Source organism: Scylla paramamosain, unplaced genomic scaffold (genome assembly GCF_035594125.1).
Source record: "Scylla paramamosain isolate STU-SP2022 unplaced genomic scaffold, ASM3559412v1 Contig20, whole genome shotgun sequence".
NCBI classification, from domain to species: Eukaryota; Metazoa; Arthropoda; class Malacostraca; order Decapoda; family Portunidae; genus Scylla; species Scylla paramamosain.
Genome location: NW_026973685.1, coordinates 497,501 through 505,000, shown reverse-complemented (window position 1 = coordinate 505,000; position 7,500 = coordinate 497,501). Strand labels below are relative to the sequence as shown.

At 41.5% G+C, this 7,500-nt stretch overlaps 1 long non-coding RNA gene across 3 annotated transcripts in view; it reads right to left on the bottom strand.

The window, feature by feature from the left end:
• LOC135097439 (uncharacterized) overlaps positions 1-7,500 on the bottom strand; it is a 60,361-nt gene that overhangs the window by 32,317 nt on the left and 20,544 nt on the right. For all 3 annotated transcript variants that reach the window (XR_010265703.1, XR_010265704.1, XR_010265702.1), the window contains exons 2-3: positions 6,561-6,751; positions 6,141-6,232 (exon numbers count right to left, since the gene is read on the bottom strand). This is a non-coding gene — a long non-coding RNA (uncharacterized LOC135097439). The remainder of the gene's footprint in view (positions 1-6,140; positions 6,233-6,560; positions 6,752-7,500) is intronic.

Sequence of the window (7,500 nt, the reverse complement as noted above, 5' to 3'; positions counted from 1 at the left end):
ATATCACTTATTGCTAATCTCCTCCTCCTCCTCCTCCTCTTGCTTTCTCTCTTACCTAAACTGCCAAGATAATATATACTCCCTCTAATTTTACCTCCTCCTCCTTTTCCACAACAACGTTAAGTTACACAGACAATGAAAGGAATGTTCTCTTGGGCGAGAGGTACTGCCCGCCAGGTAGGGGACACTACTTGCACCAACTCATTCGTTAAGAAAATCTTATAACTTAGATAATAATGGCTTAAAACGCACACAAGCCAAGCATACTGTGTCCTCAGCTCATAATGATCCCCCTCCTGCTCTTCCTGCTTCCTCACTGATGCACGTAAGGGTCACGGCTCGAGTTCTACCCTTGGCATTGTAAGCGCGGGACTGAACTTGCTCTCCTCGGCACAGTGACTCGAGAATGTGGCAGTGGAAGTCATTTTAGCTGAGCCAAAACTACACGTCAGTTACGTTGTGCGAATGGGCATTGTTGGCGAGGTTTTTCCACGGCTCTAAATGGCTGACAGACCGTGGTGGCGCCAAATGTTAGTGCGATATTAGTGCACAGCTGCTGATGTATGAATTGTGAGCCAAATAACACAGATAAGTGACTGATAGAAATTATTATTTAGAGAATTAAATATACTAAATCATATAAATGTATTACTTCTATGCTTTTGAAAGGAGTCTTCATTGCAGTGATTCAGCATAATTAATTGAAAAGTGCATCACTGCCGCTAATGAAAAATAGTCATAATTTTATATTTTGTTTCATTCCTGTATCTGATTGGCTAAAGACCTTATCACATTCTAGAATCGAGGCCTCTGATTGGTGCGCCTGGTGGGTGCCGAAGTCTTTAGCTCCAAGCTGCTGAGCGCTCCAAGAAGGGGGCGCAAAGGTATACCATACCCTCTGACGAACAGGTTCCCAGTAAGACTGTGCAATGCCTGGATTTTCTACTGAAGATTTTGGCACAACTCTCCATAATAAGAGATTCAACAACAACAAGAGGAAGCGACAAGCAATGGACGCCCAAGAGACCCTCGGTGAGAAGGGGAACGGGAAGGAGAAACTGACCACGAACAAGAAGAAGAGGCGGCTGGAGAGCCTCGAAGACTGCACCAGCCACGAGAAGACGGTCACTGAAGGCTGTGCAGAGATGAAACATCGCGCGAGCCGGCGAGAACACAAAAATCAGAGGGACGGGAATGACATCAAAGGCAAGAAAACGATGAGCGTGGAGTGTTTTCATCCGATTATGGACCGCACCAAGAAGAGAAAGAGGCAGAACAAGGACGACGACGAGAAACAGAACAAGAGGAAGAAACAGGACACGGAGGAAACGGAAAACCAGGACAAGAAAAGGAAGAGGCAGGTTAATGACGACGACGAGAAGCAGAACAAGAAGAGGCAGAGGCAGGTTACGGACGATGACGAGAAGCAGGACAAGAAGAGGAAGAGGCTAGACACGGAGGACGACGAGAAGCAGGACAGGAAGAGGAAGAGGCAGGTTAAGGACGACGACGCGAAGCAGGACAAGAAGAGGAAGAGGCAGGACGCGGAGGACGACGAGAAGCAGGCAAAGAAGAGCAGGGGGAGGGCAGGAGAGAACGAAAGAAGGGGGGAAGATGGAGTGCTGTCAATGCGTTAAGCACGGCATCAAGAGATGGAAGATGAGAGGGTGGTACAAAGACGACGTGGTGAGGCTGATGGTGGATGCCAAGAGAGTCAGCAAGGAGAGGAACGTGAGCAGGTGGTGCCGTCTTAATATTGGGAAAGAAAACCTGGTGTCCGCGACCGTGCGCGGCCACCCGTGCCTTGTCCAGCTTGACAGCGGCTCCTCATGCAGCCTCATGAGGCTAACACTGGCCCGGAGGCTGGGAATCGTCACGGGCAAGCAAGAGACGGTAAAGAAATACTTGTTTACCTGGGCTGGCATGCTGGAGTTGGACGTGATCGAGCTGGACGAGGTGGTGGTGATGCTGCGTCGCTACGTGGCGGTCAACACGCGCATGACGGTCATTGTACGCGGGGATGTGAGGAAGCACTACTTGGACCTAATAGTTATGTCCATGAGCCGCCTGCAGGAGGCCGAGGTGCGGCAGGAGTTCCATCCTGACGACAGCAGCACCCTGTTCCTGCGTCACCCAAAACGTCTGCGGCGGAGACAACCTTCGGACACACAACGCAAAACGTTCATGTTTGCCGCACGAGCGTTAGGCATCGAGGAGCCGCTGACGGTGATGGTGAACACTGGTAACGCGTCAACATTCTCTATCACTAAGACTGGTCAGGACAAGATGCTGTGCAGGACAGGCAAATCGACTGTGCTGCCGAAACGAGTCCTGCTGCACTTTGGTAGCGGCACAGACACTCTGCGAAAGATGGACACGATATACATGCGCCACTGGTTTGATTTCGTGTTTGGACGAACGCTGCTGTGTAAATTACAAGCAGCGATAGATTATGATGATTTGTCCATGACCTTGACGCTCAACGGAAAACGATACCGCTTCGACATCCTCACTCACGTCCTCCGTCTGCGTACGCCCAGAGGTGCCGCGTCCTCTCAGCCTCCGCCTTGATTTTATTGATTGATTGATTTTTTTGTTTTGTTTCGATTTGTTATCCATCAGGGAGGTCAGCAGAGGCAAGAAATAGATGAATAAAAATCCCGCTCAAAGAAGATCCCAAAACGAAAATAGGAGCAGTGAATAGAGTAGAAAAAATAGTCTGGCTTAAGGATATAAAACTGTGTTCTTCATTAAAGATATTAGACTAAGAAAATGAAGATTATGGACAGTAAATCAAGGTTATTAAGATAAAGGATAGTAGATTAAGAAAATAGTCTGGATTAAGGATATTAGTTAAGAAAATAGCCTGCATAGGAAAATATTACACTAAGAAATGAAGATTAAGGATAACAAAATAAGGAAAATAAAATAAAAATATCAAATTAATAAAACGGCCTGGATTAAGAATAGTAGACTAAGAAAATAGTCTGGATTGAGGATAGTAGATTAAAAAAGTCTGAGTCAAAAATAGTCTAAATTGAGACTAATGCATTAACAAAAAAATCAGGATTAAGGATGGTAGATCAAGGAAAGAGTCTGAATTAAGAAAAGTAGATTAAGAAAATAAACTGGATTAGAGATAATAAATCAAGAAAATAGTCTGAATTAAGGATAACAGATTAAGAAAATGGTCTGGATTAAGGAAATTAAGATCAAGGTTGATAGACTAAGAAAACAATCTGGATTAAGGATAGTAGATCAAGTAAATAGTTTGTATTAAGGATAGTAAATTAAGAAAGAGGTCTGGATTAAGAATATTACATTAAGAAGATAGACAGGATGAAGGATATTACTTCAAGAAAGTAGTCTACATTAAGAATAGTAGATGAAGAAAATTGTCTACATTAAGGATAGTAAATAAAAAAATAGTCTGGATTAACGACAGTAGATTAAGTAGATGATCTACTTTGTCTACCGTCTTAAGGATGGCAGATAAAGAAAATAGTACAGATTTAGGAGAGTAAATTAAGAAAATAGACTGGATTGAGGATTATACACTGATTAAGAAAATGTTGTCGTTAAGGATATTATAATTAAGGAATCTACAATTAAGGAGAGTAGATTAAGGACATAATTTGGATTAAGGACAGTAGATTAAGTAAATAGTCTGGATTAAGGACAATAGTCTGGATTAAGGACACTATATTAAGGAAATAGTCTGGATTAAGGACACTATATTAAGGAAATAGTCTGGATTAAGGACACTATATTAAGGAAATAGTCTGGATTAAGGACACTATATTAAGGAAATAGTCTGGATTAAGGACACTATATTAAGGAAATAGTCTGGATTAAGGACACTATATTAAGGAAATAGTCTGGATTAAGGACACTATATTAAGGAAATAGTCTGGATTAAGGACACTATATTAAGGAAATAGTCTGGATTAAGGACAATGAATTAAGAAAATAATGTGGATTAAGGACATTGAATTAAGAAAATAGTGTGGATTAAGGACAATGAATTAAGGACACTTGGATGAATGTCATTAGGTTAAGAGCAGAGGTTGCAGCAATGGTTATGTACAAAGCAGTACACAGGTACATCCATGGGACTGAAAAGTTCTGTAAGGTAACACAGGCTGTGCTTGTATAGAGATATATTTATTATATTGTAATCTGATGTATTTATACACAGATATATTTCTATATTGTAATTTGATGTGTGAGTTTGAGACTTGGGTCCATATTGATGTTCGCTGTGTGCTTGTGACCTGATGTTAAATGTGTTTATATATATATATATATATATATATATATATATATATATATATATATATATATATATATATATATATATATATATATATATATATATATATATATATATGGATGCGTTACATAATGACGGAAGTCTTGATAGTGTTCTTGCGAAATATTTTGAAAAAGAATATTTCAGTGTGTGTGTGTGTGTGTGTGTGTGTGTGTGTGTGTGTGTGTGTGTGTGTGTGTGTGTGTGTGTGTGTGTGTGTTCAGTTTTCCTTTTCTTCTATAATATAATTAATAATAATTAGACAATCAACTTCATTTAGAGTCACTTTAGTAGAGTGTTCGGAAATAAGAGACAATGACCATCACATAACGCTTATCATTTTCTTCAACTTTTTTTTATATTCATTTTCCTCCTTTTTTTTTTCTTCAAGTAATTCTTCTCGAACGTGTTCTTTTCTTCTCCTTATCATCTTCTTCTTCTACTCTTTGTTTTGTGTCCAACCATGACAACAACGGATGCAAGCCACGCAATATCATCACTTCCTTCATTGTTTCCACGTATACCTTAAAGACGGAAATAGATAAGGTGCTTTGCCCAAACACGTCAATGCTAAACCCTTGTACAACTGTTTGGCACATCTTTCCTTAATTACTAACCACTCTGAGACATCTTTTCCTTGCCCTTCTTTCTGTACATATTGTTAATAAAGAACAAAGCTCCGAAGACTGTTACTCCCCTCATCAACACAAGTCAAAGTCTTCGTCTAACGCTGTGGACGCTTATCAAGACTACTCTCTCAAGAGGGAAGCTTCAAGACACTCATCCTCTAATTTTTGACAATCGTTTCTGACTCAGTTTGGGGACCGGCGCCTCAGGGAACATTTTTTCTTTCCAATTTTGTTGGCCTTGGCAGGTACCCTTCTTAAATAAAAATAAATTAAATGAATAAATAAAAATAAATAAATAAATAAAAAACAAAATGAAATAGAAAGGGATGAGGGAGATGGAGGGAGGGAGGAAATGTAAGGATGAAGGGAAGGGGGAGAGGAGGGAAGGAATGGGGAAAGAGAGGGAATGGGGAGGGAGGGAAGGGGAAGAGAAAATAGGGAGAGGGAATGGGGGAGGGAGGGAGGGGGGAAGAGAGAGAATGGGGAGAGAGGGAGGGGGAAGATAGATAGAGAGAGAGAGAGAGAGAGAGAGAGAGAGAGAGAGAGAGAGAGAGAGAGAGAGAGAGAGAGAGAGAGAGAGAGAGAGAGAGAGAGAGAGAGAGAGAGAGAGAGAGAGAGAGCCATCTGCAGGTTTTGGGCGGCCGAAGCCACCATTCTCCCCGGAAAGTCAAATTTTCGCGTGTTTTTTGAGCGCGCCAAATCAACGTCTATGTCTCAAAAATACTGCACAACAAAGTATGATTCAAGCACGTCCAACACTTCTGGAAACTAGTATGCAGTATTACCAATGTCTCCTCCCATCAAACCTCTTCCCCTCTTCAGTTCAATGACCTCCCGTTAACATGCGTCTGATCACGCTTCAACAACGCTTGATTATATTAAGTTACACAGAATGAAAGGGATGATCTCGTGGGCAAGGAGGTACTGTCCGCCAGGTAGGGGATACTTTTTGCACCAACTCAGTCGCTATGGCAGTCTTATAACTGGCCATCGTAGTGGTGACATCGTGGACATTCACTGGGGTAAGCAGATGTCATGAATGAGGCATTGCAGTCAAGGATTATTAACTTCCCGGGCCATCAAACTACCCACACATTCGTAGAAAGGCAGAGGTCATTCCACCATTGAAGTGGAGAATCCTCCTCTCGCTCATTACACTTCAATTACATTTCACGACCACGTAAGTGTTTGATGCTCACCTTGTCCGAGCAGCGAGAGAGAGCCGAGTTCATGGCGGGTCTTGGCCTCCTGGACGGTGCGAGGAAGCTTGAGCTGAGCCAGCAACTCTTCGCTGAAAAGACAACAAAAAGGTATGAAGGCGCCACCCACTCCTACATCATCCCTGGACTGAGCGCGTCCCGCTATTACCTGCAGGAGCTCGGGATGCATTGCAAGAAAGCCATGACTTGACAACAAGGCAAATTAATCCTCATATATATTACGCGAGTGGCCTTCCTGGGTACGTTTTACACACACACACACACACACACACACACACACCTACCCACACAGACACACACACACCCACACAACTTCATCCTGGGATATGGAGAGTTGGTGAACAAAAAATACGCAGCACAGTGGTTAGATATAACGTCCAGCCTCCTCTCTGTCCTCACCAGCACTGAGAATAATAGGTGATGAGCGAAGGAAGGGTGTCGAAGCGGTTTTCAGAAGCTTGGAGTGAGTAGGAGGAGCCTTCGTTGTGGATCTCAATGAGGTAGTGTTGGATGTAGGGTCCCTTGTCCGGCGGGAGGCGCACGCTGAGGGCTCGGCTGTTTAGCTGGCTACTCTGTCGTACAATGACGTTCTGAAAAGAGAGGAATTTCTTGGCTACCGGTAAGGAGATGAAAGGCTTGGAATATGTCTTGGAATAGATACGCATCGGTTTCGAATCATCAGATTATACGCACAAGAGAATGGAAACATACACACATATGCACACAGCTACGTCAAAATAATACAAGGGAATACAGCAGTACCACAGAAATGTCAATTCCTTGGCAATAACTACTCGTATACTGATTAGTTTGGCAAACCCTGACAGCTGATCCGAACTCACCTAATACATTCATGGTGCTTAACCACGTGGCAAGATTAATGATCTTTTCATCATTAGTTCACAAACTGTTCGTGATTGCGACCAAACAAATGCTTCTTAAGATGGGAGAAGTGTTAATGAATACATCTCAGGTAAAAAAAAAAGTGTGGAAACGAGAATATAGAGGATTTACCATATATATATATATATATATATATATATATATATATATATATATATATATATATATATATATATATATATATATATATATATATATATATATATATATATATATATATATATATATATGGTAAATCCTCTATATTCTCGTTTCCACACTTTTTTTGTTTTGTTTTAACCTGAGATGTATTCATTAACACTTCTCCCATCTTAAGAATGATTTGTTTGGTCGCAATCACGAACAGCTTGTGAACTAATAATGAAAAGATTATTAATACGTGGAGTCATTCACTTCCTTGGAGCGACTTGGATACAATCATGTTCACAAAACTTTC